This window comes from Telopea speciosissima, chromosome 3, assembly GCF_018873765.1.
Source record: "Telopea speciosissima isolate NSW1024214 ecotype Mountain lineage chromosome 3, Tspe_v1, whole genome shotgun sequence".
Lineage (NCBI taxonomy): Eukaryota > Viridiplantae > Streptophyta > Magnoliopsida > Proteales > Proteaceae > Telopea > Telopea speciosissima.
Window position 1 is genome coordinate 37,190,113 of NC_057918.1, and position 17,433 is coordinate 37,207,545.

The window sequence follows — 17,433 nt, forward strand, 5'->3', positions numbered from 1 at the left end:
GAGAAGAAATTTCACTAAGTGAATGAGCAATTTTTACAAGAGAGGTAGGGGGTATTTATAGGTGGAAGAGAGGAGAAGAGAGAAGATGGAAGTGTAGGAGAAATATTCCCTAAGAAAAGAGAATATTCACTTCTCTTTCCTCTTTTACAATGCCTTGAATCCTAAGAAAATAGAAAAAAAAAAAAAAAAGAAGAAGAAGAGAAGATTATTTACATAGACCTTCTATTTCTAGAAAAATAAACTTCCAATTCTAACAAGTACTTCCTTTTCTTTGTAGATATCTTCTCCAATCAATAAAATCAAAGCATCTTTGATTTTTCAATCTTCTATAGATGAGAAAATATAAATCTATCCCAAGTAGAATTCCAGAAGTGCCCTTGAGAAGTTAGAGGAGAGAGAGAGTAAGGGTGATGACTAGGATCTCTTCAAGAATAAATAAAATACCCATTCTGTCCTTCAGAAAACGTGGAGCATGGAATGCTTATATAGGCCTCACCATTGTGTTCCTTGCGAAAAATCACCCAAAATAGACCCAAATTTTGTCCAATTCGGAGTTGGGGAGCCCAAGATATCTCAAGTTGAAGTTGGACTGTCCAGAGCCTTCCAAATGGAATCTTTCGGGTATAGTAAAGTAACTTCTGATAATTATGTTAAGGCCCCTAGAATCCGAACTTCCGCTTCACTTTGTCCCCATTCGACTGTCAATAATTATAAATAAACCCCTACAGACCATTTTCGCGCGTCGTTACGGAAACGGCCATAACTTCTTCGTTTCAACTCGGAATCAAGTGCCGTTTGAACCATTACGAAGCTGACTCGATGGGCTATCCATCCATACTATTAACACTCTAGAAAGCTTATAAACATCTCCTTAGCATCATCTCCTCCATTTTCACAATAATTCACCTAAACCCTAAAAAGCACAAGAAAGCACTGAGTAACTCTATCTAATGTGGTAAAATGTATGCTTTATGCCCAAAGATTTCACATATAAATGTGCTCATCAGATTCCCCCACACTTGAATGTTACTTGTCCTCAAGTAAAGCAAAAGATAAATTAACTTAGAATGCAAAAAAAATCCTAACTCACTTTCGTAGGAATCACGGTTGCACTTAGCATATGCAACAAGCCTTTCAACCCCTAGGTTACCCCTAGTGGACGAGTTGTGTCTCATGGGTGTTTGCAGTGAATATACACCCAAAATTCAATAAATAAATAAAAAATAATGCAAATTTTTCTCATGGCATAAGTAAGATAGGACACACAATCTCAAAGAAATACTCAACTAAAGATTAAGGAGCCAAAGGTTCCCCCACACTTGAATTTTATCACCCCACATCAATTCAAGTAACAAGCATGCATCAAGGTCAAGGGATCTCTTCATATTTTCTGAACACTACTCACCTTCAAGTAAACCATTCATAGTACTGATGGAACCAAAGACTTAGGCATTTAGTATTTTTGACCATACTTTCTTTTCCAAGCATTAAGGCAAAAGTTTTTTTTTGTTTTCTCAACAACAAACTCTTATCTACTCTACTACTGTTCTCTGAATGACATGGTGGAGCATACACCAGACACCCAAATACTTGGTAGCTTTGTTTTTTGCATGTATCCATAAAACATTGATGCAAGATTTTTTTTTTTTTTTTTTTTTTTTTTTTTTTTTTGAGTTTCCTTCCAAGGAATTTCGATCAAGTCACCCTGCTTCATGAGGTACCCAAGGAATTCTACTTTTCTTTCTGTTTCTCTCTTCTTTTTTTTCATTCACTTTCACTTTCATGCCTTGCCACAAACAAATTGGTCTCAACTACTAGCCAAAAGATCAAAGGGGTCCATAAACACATAGAGGAATCTAACCATTACATAAAGTAGCACTCATATTTTCAAACTCAATCCCCATCACCAGATACAAACCAACTACCATCCTTGAAAAGGGATTTTTTTATTATTTAGCATGCTAGGGCACCTAATTCCCTCTCACTCTCGCTTTGCAAATCGAAGAGACTTATGCACATAACAAAAAACTATCGCCACAATCAAAATTCACAATTAAAGTCCAACACACCCCCCCACACTTAATTCATGCAGTGTCCTCAATGCATGCAAAAAAGAAAGAATAAGGACAAGGGAGGGGATACATACCAGGATATCAGGGGTCAAGGTAAAGAGGCTCATGGAGATCCATGACCTCTTCTTCAACTGGAGTAGGCATCTTTATGTACGGCTTCAATCTTTGACCATTGACCTTGAAAGTAGCTCCTGTACTTGGATTGAGGACTTCAACAGCCCCATGAGGATAAGCTTTTTGGACAATATAGGGGCCATCCCATCTAGAACGCAACTTACCTGGAAAGATATGCAAACGAGAATTGTACAACAAAACTTTCTGGCCTACCTCAAAAGATTTGCTCAAAATGTGCCTATCATGGAAAGCCTTGGTTTTTTCCTTATAAATCCGGGCATTCTCATATGCCTCATTCCTAAGCTCTTCCAACTCAGATAATTGGAGTTTCCTATGGGCACCTACAGTGGGTAGGTCAAAGTTAAGCTTCTTAATAGCCCAAAAGGCCTTGTGCTCAATCTCTACAGGTAAGTGACATGCCTTTTCATACACCAGATGGTACGGAGATTGACCAAGATCGGTCTTGAAGGCTGTCCTATGAGCCCACAACGCATCTACCAACCGGTTAGACTAATCCTTGCGGTTTGGGTTGATGGTTTTCTCAAGAATTTGCTTGATCTGCCTATTTGAAACCTCAACCTGGCCACTGGTCTGGGGATGGTAGGGTGTGGCCAACTTATGGACAACACCATACTTTCTCATGAGGGCCTCAAAAGGCCGATTACAAAAATACTTGCCCCGATCACTAATGATAGCCCGGGGAGTACCAAAACAGGAGAAGATGTTCTCCTTCAAAAATTTCACAACCACCTTGTGGTCATTGGTCTTATAAGCAACTGCCTCAATCCATTTGGACACATAATCCACAGCAAGTAATATGTACAGGTTACCAAAAGAGTTAGGGAAAGGTCCCATGAAATCAATACCCCATACATCAAACACCTCAACCACCAGAATTGGGTTAAGGGGCATCATATTTCTCTTAGTAAGACGCCTTAAGGATTGGCATGAAGAACATGCCTTGCAATAAGTAAAAGCGTCTTTAAACAGACTAGGCCAATAAAATCCACACTGTAAAACCTTGGCCGCAGTCTTATTAGGCCCAAAATGGCCTCCACAAGCCTGATCATGGCAAAAAGATAAGATAAATTGTTGCTCGTGATCAGGGACACATCTCCGGATTACCTGATCCGAACAAGTCTTAAAAAGATAAGGATCATCCCAAAAGAAGTATTTAACCTGTGAAAAAAAATGATTCTTATCTTGGGTGGACCAATGTGCAGGTGTCATACCCGTAACCAGATAATTAACAATGTCAGCAAACCAAGGTTCACTAGATACTGCCATCAGATACTCATCAGGAAAGTTCTCATTGACTGGAGAGTCGACAGTCAAAGAACTAGGTAGCCGGGATAGATGGTCTGCAACCAAATTTTCACACCATTTCTTATCCCTAATTTCAAGATCAAATTCTTGCAACAAAAGGACCCACCTAATGAGGCGAGCCGTGGCATCTTTCTTCTGCACAAGATATTTGATAGCTGCATGGTCAATATAAACAATCACATGTGATCCAACCAAGTAGGGCCTAAACTTCTCTAAAGCAAATACAACAGCTAAAAATTCTTTCTCAGTGGTGGTATAATTAAGCTATGCATCATTAAGAGTCCTACTTGCATAATAAATCATATGGGGCAATTTGTTGATTCTTTGCCCAAGAACAGCCCCTATAGCAAAATCAGAGGCATCACATATAAGCTCAAATGAAACTGTCCAAATTGGAGCTTGAATAATGGGGGCTGAAGTCAATGCTCTTTTCAATTGCTCAAAACTATCATGACACTCAGAAGAGAAATCAAATGGGCAGTCCTTTGCCAAAAGAGAGGTGAGAGGTCTAGCTATCTGGCTAAAATCCTTGATGGATCTTCTATAAAAACCTGCATGGCTAAGAAAAGATCTAATGTCCTTCACACTCTTGGTGGGGGTAAATTGGCTATAAGGTCCACCTTAGATCTATCAACCTTTATCTCTTTGGACACTATGTGACCAAGAACTATGCCTTGCTTCACCATGAAGTGACAATTCTCCCAATTCAGGACCAAGTTCTTTTCTATGCATCTTTTAAGAACCAAAGAGAGATGATGCAAGCAAGAAGAAAAAGTAGAGTCGTGAATAAAAAAATCATCCATAAACACCTCTAGGAAGTGCTCTACCATAATGAGTATCTTATTAGGCCCAAAATGGCCTCCACAAGCCTGATCATGGCAAAAAGATAAGACAGATTGTTGCTCATGATCAGGGACACATCTCCGGATTACCTGATCCAGACAAGTCTTAAAAAGATAAGGATCATCCCAAAAGAAATATTTAACCTGTGAAAAGAAACGATTCTTATCTTGGGTGGACCAATGTGCAGGTGTCACACCCATAACCAGATAATTAACAATGTCAGCAAACCAAGGTTCACTAGACACTGCCATCAGATACTCGTCAAGAAAGTTCCCATTGACTAGAAAGTCGACAGTCAAAGAATTAGGCAGCCGAGATAGATGGTCTGCAACCAAATTTTCACACCCTTTCTTATCCCTAATTTCAAGATCAAATTCTTGCAACAAAAGAACCCACCTAATGAGGCAAGCCTTGGCATCTTTTTTCTGCACAAGATATTTGATAGCTGCATGGTCAGTATAAACAATCACATGTGATCCAACCAAGTAGGGCCTAAACTTCTCTAAAGCAAACACAATAGCTAAAAATTCTTTCTCAGTGGTGGTATAATTAAGCTCTGCATCATTAACAGTCCTACTTGTATAATAAATCATATGGGATAATTTGTTAATTCTTTGCCCAAGAACAACCCCTATAGCAAAATCAGAGGCATCACACTTAAGCTTAAATGAAACTGTCCAAATTAGAGCTTGAATAATGGGGGTTGAAGTCAATGCTCTTTTCAATTGCTCAAAACTATCATGACACTCAGAAGAGAAATCAAATGGGCAGTCCTTTGCCAAAAGAGAGGTGAGAGGTCTAGCTATCTGGCTAAAATCCTTGATGAATCTTCTATAAAAACCTGCATGGCCAGGAAAAGATCTAATGTCCTTCACACTCTTGGGTGGTGGTAAATTGGCTATAAGGTCCACCTTAGATCTATCAACCTTTATCCCTTCTTTGGACACAATGTGACCAATAACTATGCCTTGCTTCACCATGAAGTGACACTTCTCCCAATTCAGGACCAAGTTCTTTTCTATGCATCTTTTAAGAATCAAAGAGAGATGATGCAAGCAAGGAGAAAAGGTAGAGCCGTGAATAGAGAAATCATCCATAAACACCTCTAGGAAGTGCTCTACCATATCAGAAAAGATACTCATCATGCACCTTTGGAATGTAGCAGGGGTATTGCAAAGCCCAAAAGGCATACGCCGGTAAACAAAGGTTCCATAAGGGCATATGAAAGTGGTTTTGTGTTGGTCCTCTAGAGCAATAGGGATTTGGTTATAGCCTACATAACCATTAAGAAAATAATAATATTCATGGCCAGCTACTCTCTCTAACATCTGATCAATAAAAGGCAAGGGGAAGTGGTCCTTCCAAGTTGCCGCATTCAATTTCCTATAGTCAATGCACACTCTCCATCCAGTTTAGATACGGGTTGGAATCAACTCATTATTGGCATTCTCAACTACAGTGACTCCTCCTTTCTTAGGTACAACCTGCATAGGACTCACCCATTGGCTATCAGAAATAGGATAAATGATGCTATGATCCAAGCATTTTAGTCTTTCTTGATTGCCTCTTTCATCACAGGATTAGCTCTCCTTTGGGGTTCCCTAGAAGGTTTGGAACTCTCCATCAGATGTATATGATGTTGAACAATGGAGGGGCTAATACCTTTGATGTCAGACATGGTCCAACCTATGGCTTCCTTATGGTCGTTTAGAAGCTTAATCAACTCTTCTTCCTGAATAGAAGTCAAATCAGAAGCAATAATAACAGGAAGAGTATGATCATGTCCTAAGAAGGTATACTTGAGGTTGGAGGGCAATGCCTTCAACTCTAATGTGGGGGGCTCAATAATAGAGGATTTGAGAATGGAAGTGGATAGGGGTCCAAGGGGCTCCAAAGGTGGTTGAATGCTCCAAACCTTAGATAAGGGGGTATCATCAACACCCTCCAATTCCTGCATACATTCTTAAAATCCCGAATCAAAATCAATCTCAAAGAACGTATCAATATCATCGGAAAATCCTTGAAGCATATGCACCTCGTCATCCATATCAGGCTGCTTGCCCAACCTAAACACATTGAAGTCAACAAAAGTATTGTCAAAAGATAATTTCATGAGACCATTCCTACAATTGATTAAAGCATTACTGGTAGCTAGGAATGGTCTACCCAATATGATTGGGATTTGGTCCTTGAAGTTGGCAGTGGGTTGGATATCTAAAACAATAAAATCCATAGGAAAAATAAATTCCCCAACCTTCAATAGGACATCCTCAATCATTCCCTTAGGAACTTTAACTGATCGATCTGTAAGTTGAAGAGTAATTTTGGTCAGTTTCAGTTCTCCCAATCCCAGTTGTTGGTAGACGTGAAAGGGTAAGAGGTTCATACTTGTACCAAGGTCCAATAAGTCACGATCAATAGTGGTATGGCCTATAGTACAAGAGATGGTGGGGCTTCCAGGATCCTTATGCTTGGCTGCTACTGGCTGTGAGATTAGAGAACTAATGTTAGTAGCCAAGAATGCCTTTTTGGGCACATTGGTAGTCCATTTTTTGGTGCATAAGTCTTTGAGGACTTTAGCATAATCGGGGATCTGGGCAATAGCATCCAACAAGGGGATATTCACCTGAACCTGTTTGAACACATCCAATATCTTCTCCACAGAAGGAGACTTCTTGCTAACCAACCTATTTGGGAAAGGGGCGGGTGGGGTATAAATTCTTTCAGGGTTGATCTTTTTAACTTCCTCAACAGAATCCTCTTTGGTTTCCTCAACCAAATCATCTGGCATATCTTTAGGTTCATCAGACGAACCTGGAACAGTAGGCACTTCAATGGCCTCTTCAGAAGGGGGAGAGTCAACAAGAGTATGAGATGGTAAAGACTGAGGTGCACTAGCCTGTTGATACTCACGGCCACTCTTTAAAGCATAAACAACATTTACCTGTCTGGAGGGCCCTTGGTGCTGTTGGCCTTGTGCAACATTGGTTGGAGGAGCTTGGGTACCTTGTTGAATATGAACCTGATGCCTAGGATTTGGCTCAGGTTGGTTAGGTAACTTCCCTGTTTCCCTCTCATACAGGATTGTGACAAGCTGGGTGAGTTGTTTTTTCATGTTATTGTGGCTTGTCATGAGAAGAGCTATCTTGTTGTCCATCTCATTCAGTCTCGTTGCCTCTCCTGTATTGGTAAACCCTGGGGGTTGCTGATAAGGTGCAAGGAGAGGAGGCCTAGCAGAATTATAGAATGTCCTGGATGTGGATGAGGGGGAAAGGGGGAAAGGGGTTAGGAAACATTCCTTGGCTTTGTGGTGCATAGTTGGGCCTTTGGGCACCAAGCTAGCCTTGATGGTTAAAGTTGGATGGGCCTGCTTGGTTCCCTTGATTCCATGAGAAATCGGGGTGATTTCTCCATCCTGGATTGTAAGTATTGCTATATGGGTTATTTTGGTAGAGAGCACTTACATTCTCAGTGCTGGAATTGCCCACCAAGGTGTTGGGGCATTCCTCAGAAAGGTGTCCAGGGGTTTGGCACCAACTGCATACCGACACATGGTTGACCTGGCTGACCGGATTAACTGGTATAGACTCTTTAAGAACTATGGACTCCAATCATTTTATGAGGCTGTCAAGTTTGGCCTCCTTGGCTGGCATACCCTCAATGAGATACCCCTTAGTGGTCCTTTCAGCCTCTTGGGAAGATTCTCATTCCCTAGTCTTATCAGCCAAGTTGGTTAAGAATGTCCATGCATCATTCTTCTCAGAAAAAGAAGTAAAGCCTGTTGGACACATAGACTCTACAAGTTGCTTGGTCTGATAATCAATACTCTCATAAATAATTTGGCATAGCTGCCACAAGTCAAAACCATGGTGAGGGCATTCTAAGAGGAGGTCCTTGAATCTTTCCATGAATTTAGAAAAGGATTCATGTGATTTCTGCCTGAACTGGAGGATGTCACTTTTAAGCTTATTGGTCTTGTGAAGAGGGAAGAATTTTTTCAAAAAGACAATGGTGAACTCATCCCATGTATTGATGAAGTTTGTTGGCAGTCCATAGAGCCACTTCTTGGCCTGGTCTTTCAGGGCAAAGGGTATAAACCTAAGCCTAACTGCATCATCAGTCAAATTCTGGACCTTAATTAGAACACAGACCTCCTCAAATTCCCTAAGGAAGAGATATGCATCATCATTAGCCATCCCATGGAAATGGGGTAGCATGCTGATGAAGTTGGTCTTGAGTTCATAGTTATTCCCTGTAACAACAGGCAGACTAATGCATGAGGGCTGTGTAGCCCTGGTGGGGTAAAACCTATCCTTAAGAGTCTTGGGTTGTTGGTCACCCATGGTCAAAGGTGGTAGAAAATGTGGTCTTCTAATTAGACGATTACTTGAATCACGAGTCCACACCTTAGCCACCTAAACAAATATGAGGTATCCTTTAGAAAAATTAAAGAAAAATCAAACACTTAAAAAAAAAAATAGAAATAAGAGGGAGCCCAAGGTAGATAGTGCATCTCTATCCCTCAAAAAGCGAAACAATGGTTCAAAAGCTGTAAGGATGCCATATAGGTTGACAGCAAGGGAACCCGTATAGTCTTCTATAGCCACTTACGTGCGACTCCAATATGGATTCTGATGTAGAATGGAGGTCTACTATATGTTTATGTTTCCAACACTCTCACTATGTCGCTTTCCTGTTATCAAGAGTGGTCACCTCCAAAGATAAGTCACATGTCAATCCACCCAACCAAGTCAAGATGTAGTGTCATAGGTAACTTAATCCTATGAGGGACACTAAAAGATGGAGGGTTGAAGCATATGAAGGACTTTAGATTGGGCGCACACTATTTGAAACAGAAGAGAAACAAGAAGAGATTTTCAAAAACTGATTTTTTTTTTTTTCAAAACAAAGAAGAGAAAATAATAAACTAAAACACTTCGAACTACTTAAAAATCAGATAAATAAAATGGATAATAATCTCCCCGGCAATGGCGCCAAAAACTTGTTTGAGTTAAAATCGAACCGCAAGTGTACGGGTCAATCATAGCTACTGGTCGAACACGAGGAGATATACGCCACTCTATTTAACTAACTTAAAAGTAATGCAAAGTGAACCAAATTAAAGTGTTAAATTAAACTAATTAAACTAACGAAAATCAATGCATCCTAACTCATAAGCATCTAACAAAATTAAGGGATTAAATCGGCGTCCTAACACATGAGCATCTAACCTATCAAACTAAAGCGAATTGAAAGGAATAAAAATACAGCCACACATACTAACCATATAAAAAGAAATAAGGGAATAAAAATGCATCCATAAACCACAACCATATAAAATTAAAATAAAAGAAATAGAGGGGGAAGAAGAAGAAGATAGAGAGAGATTGAGGAGATGGAGAATGAGATTGAGAGTTTAGATAGTAAAACCTGGATGTGCTTGCATGAATGTAATTGAAAAGCTTGAATACTTGCATAAACTTACCATGGCCTCCTCTTCTAAATCTTCAAGTCTTGTCATCAACTTAAGAACTTAGACTAGAAGGCTTAAAACCTAAACTAGAATTAAAAAATTACAACTCAATTGAAGACTTAAATTGAAATTAAAGCATAAACTAAAACTATTATAACCATTAACTAAAAATCATAAAAGCAAACTAGAACTTGGAAAAGCCAAAAATCACAAATTAGAAGGAGAAGAAAAGACGAAATTTCACTAAGTGAATGAGCAATTTTTATAAGAGAGGTAGGGGTATTTATAGGTGGAAGAGAGGAGAAGAGAGAAGATGGAAGTGTAGGAGAAATATTCCCTAAGAAAAGAGAATATTCTCTTCTCTTTCCTCTTTTACAATGCCTTGAATCCTAAGAAAAAAGAAAAAAAAAAAAAAGAAAGAAGAAGAAGAGAAGATTGTTTACATAGACCTTCTATTTCTAGAAAAATAAACTTCCAATTCTAACAAGTGCTTCTTTTTCTTTGTAGATATCTTCTCCAAGCAATAAAATCAAAGCATCTTTGATTTTTCAACCTTCCATAGATGAGAAAATATAAATCTATCCCAAGTAGAATTTCAGAAGTGCCCTTGAGAAGTTGGAGGAGAGAGAGAGTAAGGGTGATGACTAGGATTCCTTCAAGAATAAATAAAATACCCATTCTATCCTTCTGAAAAATCGGAGCATGGGGTGCTTATATAGGCCTCACCATTGTGTTCCTTGCAAAAAATCACCCAAAATAGACCCAAATTTCGTCCAATTCGGAGTTGGGGAGCCCAAGATATCTCAAGTTGAAGTTGGACTGTCCAGAGCCTTCCAAATGGAATCTTTCGGGTACAGTAAAGTAACTTCTGATAATTGTGTTAAGGCCACTGGAATCCGAACTTCCGCTTCACTTTGTCCCCGTCCGACTGTCAATAATTATAAATAAACCCCTGTAGACCATTTTCGGGCGTCGTTACGGAAACGGCCATAACTTCTTCGTTTCAACTCGGAATCAAGTGTCGTTTGAACCGTTGCGAAACTGACTCGATGGGCTATGCATCCATACATTAACACTCTCGAAAGCTTATAAACATCTCCTTAGCATCATCTCCTCCATTTTCATAATAATTCACCTAAACCCTGAAAGTCACAAGAAAGCACCGAGTAACTCTGTCCAATGTGGTAAAATGTATGCTTTATGCCCTAAGATTTCACACATAAATGCATTCATCAGAACACTTGAACTATTTTACGGAGTGTTTCTCACTAGGCATTTGGCTAGTTGTGCATGTTGATTGACTGTGTGTATGATATGCATGACTGCTTCATCTATATTATGTTTAATTAATGGAATCGGACTTTATATATATGGGAACATGATGAGCTGTGCATATTGATTATGTTGAGGAGGAGATATGTAGATTGTATGATGCTTTACATATAATTCATTATTATGATGGATTTATGGAATTGATTTGGGTGGTGACCGACCGACCGTTATTTCGGTATCACACCTGCCGTATTGTTATTTGTTGTGGGTGTAAGCTGGAGAGGCGAGAGAATAGTGACCTCTGGATTAGGCACTAGGGACTTGATCTCCAGACTACACTCGCACAGTGTGGGATTGTAATTATAATTATTGCATTCAATAGTTATCTGTTGGCGAGGAAGGGATGTACCTAGTACTACGATCCTTCTGACATGGGTGTAGGTGTCAGGCAAACCCATGGGTCCCGATCGTATTTCCGTGACGCAGGCAACTCGATGAGTGGGTCCGATCCCGTGGGCTTCCTTGGTAACATGGGGTTGACATGGTCGGAATACCATCCGTTTCTATGGCACCGTTATTGTCATCCGTTTATGGCACCATTATTGTCATCCGTTAATGGCACCATTTATTGCCATCCGTTTATGGTACCATTTACCGACGATGCTGCTTGTGTTATTGTAATACTTGACCTGACTTAGAATCTTATTGCTAGGTGGGGAATTGAGTAAGGGCATTCATGCATCAGATGTGATGAGCATACTTTAGCATGCATTGGTGGTGTATCTATTGAAATATATTGTGGATGGTTTGATCGCTCGCTGGGCTTTGTAAGCTCATCCCTCGGGAACCTTATTTTTAGATGTGGATATAGGGGCAGCAAACACTGTTGGGGGAGATTTGACGTTACCCTTGGGCAAGGACTTTGAGGCTTGGGGCACTCAGCCAGAGTCAGAGCCGACGTCGGACTATTTTTACTGAGTGCACCTATAAGGGTTATTAGTTTGAGCCTGGGACTCGAACTTGGTTTGGATATCTCGTTCTTGTGGATTCGAGGATGGATGTAGTAATAACATTATACTTGACTTTCCTCTCTTACTCTTATGGTGATTAGTACTGGTGTACACCGTGAATTGTCATAGTTGTGTTAGAATGGTTATTTTACTTATAAGGGTATCACTTAGAATTCCTAATCAATTGTGATCATTATATATATATATATATATATATATATATATATATATATATATATATATATATATATATATTCTTTCGCCAAAATTCTGATTTCTTCTTATTCACTGAATGAGAAGCTGGGTAGTGTACATGTCACAGCAAAGAATGTCGATCATGTTATTTGGTTTGGAATACAGGGGTATTCCCGTTATATTTTCCCCTACTGAGGGATGGGGGTGTGACAGTATAGTATCAGAGCGACTCTTTGCCCTGTCATGTACATAACCAGATCTGTCCTATCTTAATCCACTCTGTGCTAGGGGTCGAATGATAAAAATCTTAGCAAGTACAATTAAGAAGACTAAGGTAGATACATGTTGATGCTTGAAAATAGAAATGCCACTAGGTAAAGCTTAATTACATATAGACAGGCCATCCAAGGCTGACATAACTCAAGGGATAGTCAAAATAAAAAGAAAGAAAAGAGAAAAGTACAATGTCCCCGTTCACTCTCTCTAACTCCTAGAACAATAGATACTAAGCAGGAATAAAACTAAAAAGCACAGTAACATAGACAATAAACAGATCCTAAGACTGATCTGCTGCTTTCCCCTTTACCTTGTCCCGTGCCGAGGCCGGCCCTGTCTTCTTAGTGGCAACTCTGTCCATCATCAAGCAAGACTCGATGTCAGCCAACCTCTGATCAGTGTCATCGAACCCCGCATTCACTAGGGCCACTATGTCATTATACTGGGCCTCAAACTTCTTCTCTATGGCAAAAAGCCTCTGCTGCAACGCCTACTCCATGGATGCAAACCTCAACATCAGGTACCCCTAGCACAGTGCATTCGCCACGTCTCTCTCTTCCCCTGGTGGAGGTTGTCCCTCAGGGACCTGAGAACTAGAAGCCCCAACATCTCTGCAGCAGATGCACCTCGACATGCAGTGGCACCACCTCTCCAACCACAACCCCGTGATGCAGCGCGTGCCGAAGCTCGGGTAACTCTGGCCTCACTAACAACTGGAGGAGCCACTGCACCACCATCACCACCTCCGTCAGAACTATCAGAACTATCATCACCATCACCACCCCCTAATGGCCTCTCCAGAGATAACTCTAAGCTCCCATCCTGCATCATCATCTTCATCTTCGATAGAGTGGTTCTGCTGACAGGGGTGACACCCTTGGCTAGCCAATCATTACTCAAGGGAGCATTAAACCGATGGAGGATGCGAGTGATCAGCTTAGCATAGGGCAAGTTACCATTGAGGGGGTACTCGCCACGATGTCCCATAGTCATGATGATCACATTAGGGAGGCATAGTGGTATCCCCTTTTACAGATAGTAAGCACAGTAGCTCTGCATATTGGATACCTGTCAAGAAATAGGAGTCTAGAGTTAGGGAGAAATTTAACAAATTGAAACAGAACAAAGTATAACTATATATATATATATAAACAGAACAAAGCAATTAAATAAATATAAATGAAAGGAAAATTCTTACCAGATCCTTGTGACTGCCCGAAGGGAGGAAGACAAGTTGCGCCAGACGCATGAGGATGCGAAGGGAAGGGAAATAATCCTTGATAAGGAGATGAGTGGTGATTCCCTCAGGACGTAGGACCTTGACCATGGCAGTGTACTCATCATCAGTGAGGAAGGATGTGTAATCACTCCCCGGGGGTCCGTATTTTCAAGAACCGGCCATAGACACACCCAATAGCTCGCCCAGCTCAGCTGTAGTAATGGCAATATCTACTCAGGTGACTCAGGTGGTGAGTCGGTGTCCCGCAGCGCCAATGTCCTCCAACTCGAGGTTGTCATAAAAGTACCGGACTAGTAGAGGGTAATAGTCGTTCTCCGGTTCAAGTATGTTCAACCACCCTAGGTGGGCAAACCTCTCCGCCACACGGAAGGAGCAGAAGTCCCCGATCATGACCCGTCTCTCGGGTAGAACAGAGGCATGTTGTAGGTCACCCCACAACTCCGCATAGGCCGGATCGCGGAACAAATGCTCATCAAATGCCATGGGATACCTACACGGGAAGAGGGAACATGGCCAAGGGTGCCTCGGTTAGGATAACAATAAAATGATATCCATTGACGCCAAAACACAAACACATGGTGTGTGAAATGCATGACAAATAAGAGAATAAACAACCGAGATAGGTCGAGCAATGACGCGAAGATTTTAAAAAAAATAAAAAAAAAACCCTAGATCCAGTATCAATAATTAGAACAGCGTGGAAGGGACCCTACATATGAGAGAAACCCTACTTGGACACATTCAACCATACCAAACAAGCAACAACTTTGATTCCGGTGCACAATAAGAGGTAAATCCATGGACATATGCAAACGAATGCATGTTGTGGTGTGTGCTCAATGTGCTAATTTCAAACAATCACCATATCAGAGATTTTGCCCTAACCCATGCTGTAAAATTCCGTTGTTAGGTAAAAACCCATAAAAAATCCCAATTTAGGGCTACTGAGACCATGTCAAAACATGGAATCAACAACCATCACGACCATTTGTACCAAAAATAGATGCATTTGGGGTTTGATCATACAAGGTTATGGTCAATCCAGCAAAAAGGGAATAAGAGACTTCAAAGAAAGCCCTAAACCCTAGGCATGGATAGATGGAGAAGGAGAAAGAGAGAAAAGAGGGTTTGGAGAAGGGAAGACATACCTCGAGTGATGTGGGGACGATGAAGGCGCGATGTTTGGGACCTTAGGGGTGAATCTTGGAGGGGGAAAGGACCTCTCTTGGTAGCCCTTGCTCTACCCTGGTTGATGGAGAAAAAGAAATGAGAGCCGAAGAGTCGCAGCTCTGTTTTTAAAAACCAATCGTTCGCCACAACTATTCACATGATCCGCCTGACATCGTCCGCTTGGAAAAAACTGGGCCAGCTCCTGTCTACAAGAGCCGCTTGAATTGGCGGATGATGCATGATCTGCCAGACACATCATCCGCCAGGTACAATCTGGGCCTGTTTTGATGTATTTAACTACCCCGTTGGGCGTGCACGCTGAGCACACTCTATAGACCCTCCAAGCATGACTTCGCGTATATATTTGTACGAAATTTTTGCATCTATATTAATTTACATAATATGTTTAATTGCAAGGCTAATGGTTGTGGTTTCTTTTCCTTCCTTCTAGGGGGATAGTCATGGCATGGGTGACGTTGACGTGGTCCTAGGGCACCTACACCTGGTTGGTGCTATGACCGAGACATGGCTGGTACTTCCAGCAACCCATTTCGCAAGCCAAAATTACCAAGATCATGGAGAGGTTCCAAAAGATGAGGCCTATGGAATTTAATGGTCTTAACAAAGAACCATTGCACCCAGTGGTGTGGATTCGAGAGATGGAGAAGACCTTCACCATGATTGATTGCACCAAAGATTGCAAGATTCGGTGTGCCGACTATATATTGAAAGGTGAAACGGATGATAGGTGGAGATCTACAGAGCCTAACCTACTTGTTGCTCATCCTAACCTCATGTGGGAATAGTTCAAAGAGGCATTCTTTGAGAATTACTTTCCAAAGAGCTTTCGAGAGAGTACGGCGACAAAATTCACTGATGTTTCGCAAGGGGCCAAGTCTGTCCTCAAATACCAACAAAAATTCGAGGAACTATTTCACTTTGCACCTCCCCACCTGAGGACGGATATTGAGAAAGAGAAGAGAATTGAGAAGGGCTTAAGGCCAGGGATTTACTCGATTTTATCGTCTTATGGGCCCCAGAACTATACTAAGATGGTCAAGGTAGCTAAGACTATTGAAGACAAGCAAAGGGGTTCATACTTTGCTCAATCCGATCAGGGCAAGAGGGTGGCCACAATATCATTTAGCCGTGAACCGAGCAAGTTTCCTCGGGCACAGTACTCAAGCTATACCCCCACTTTTTTTAAGTGTATGGAAGCAACTCAGCCCGCACAACCTACTCAGCCTGCAGCTTCATCCTTACCTACTGGAGGTGCAGTGCACTGTTACAATTGTAATAAGCACGTGCATATCTCCAGGGCTTGTCCTCAGCCCAAGCCTTGGGCACCGCGGCCTGTAGCTCAGCCCTCAACTTCGTAGATGTCTCATTCCAAATCGGTCAGCAAAGCCCCCGTACCAACCCAGGGGAGTAGGATCCCAGCCCAAGCCTATGTTTTGACTGATGCCAAAGTAGAGGCAACACCTGGAGTGTTGACAGGTATTACTCTACTCTTTATGTGAAGCTATCGTGTTGCATCATGTCATTTCATGCATACATGGTTGTATGGTATAACTGTAACAGGTACCGTTTCTATTGCTTCCATCCCCGCTTACGTTCTCTTTGACTCGTGGCTGTCGCATTCTTTTATGTCCTCTTCTTTCGCCAAGAGGTTGGGTATTAGTCCGAAGAGCTTAGCGCAAGGATTAGCAGTTAGTATGCCTATGGGAGGTGTGGTTGGCTTAGACCCAATTTATGAGCCTTGCCTCGTATGGATCTATGGTCGTGATATGATTGCACATCTTATGGAGTTAGACATGAGGTATTTTGATGCGATCCTGGGTATTGACTGGTTAGCCACCTATAGGGGGAATCTGGCCTATGCAGAGCAACAAATTGCTTTCAAACCCACTGACAGAGAAGAATTTGTATTCCAGGGGGACAAGAAGAAGCGATCCAAGAAGCTTGTGATTTTGGCTCTCCAAGCCAAGAAGCTTATGGATCAAGGGTGTAAATGCTACCTAGCTTCAGTAATTGACAAGGAAGCCAAGATGAAACCATTAGGAGAGTTGGAGATTGTGAAGGAATTTTTGGATGCATTTCTAGGTGACTTGACCGAATTACTCCCTGACAGGGAGACTGAGTTTGCCATTGATTTACTACCTGGGGCAGCACTGGTATCCAAAGCCCCTTACAGGATGGCTCCAACCAAATTGAGGGAGTTGCAAGAGCAATTGCAAGATTTGTTGAAGAAGGGTTTTATCCATCCTAGTGTGTCCCCATGGGGAGCACCGGTCCTCTTTGTCAAGAAGAAGGATGGGAGCATGAGGATGTGCATCGACTATAGTGAGCTCAACAAGCTCACAATCAAGAACAAGTATCCTCTACCTAGGATCGATGATTTGTTTGATCAGCTACAAGGGGCTAGGGTGTTCTCTAAGATAG

The 17,433-nt window shown here is 41.4% G+C and overlaps 1 non-coding gene across 1 annotated transcript; it reads left to right on the forward strand.

Annotated features, from left to right (window-relative positions):
- Window positions 1-8,216: 8,216 nt before the first annotated feature.
- Window positions 8,217-8,323, forward strand: LOC122657196. Its single transcript, XR_006332264.1, has one exon. It is a non-coding gene; the product is annotated as a small nucleolar RNA R71 (small nucleolar RNA).
- The last annotated feature ends 9,110 nt before the right edge of the window (window positions 8,324-17,433 follow it).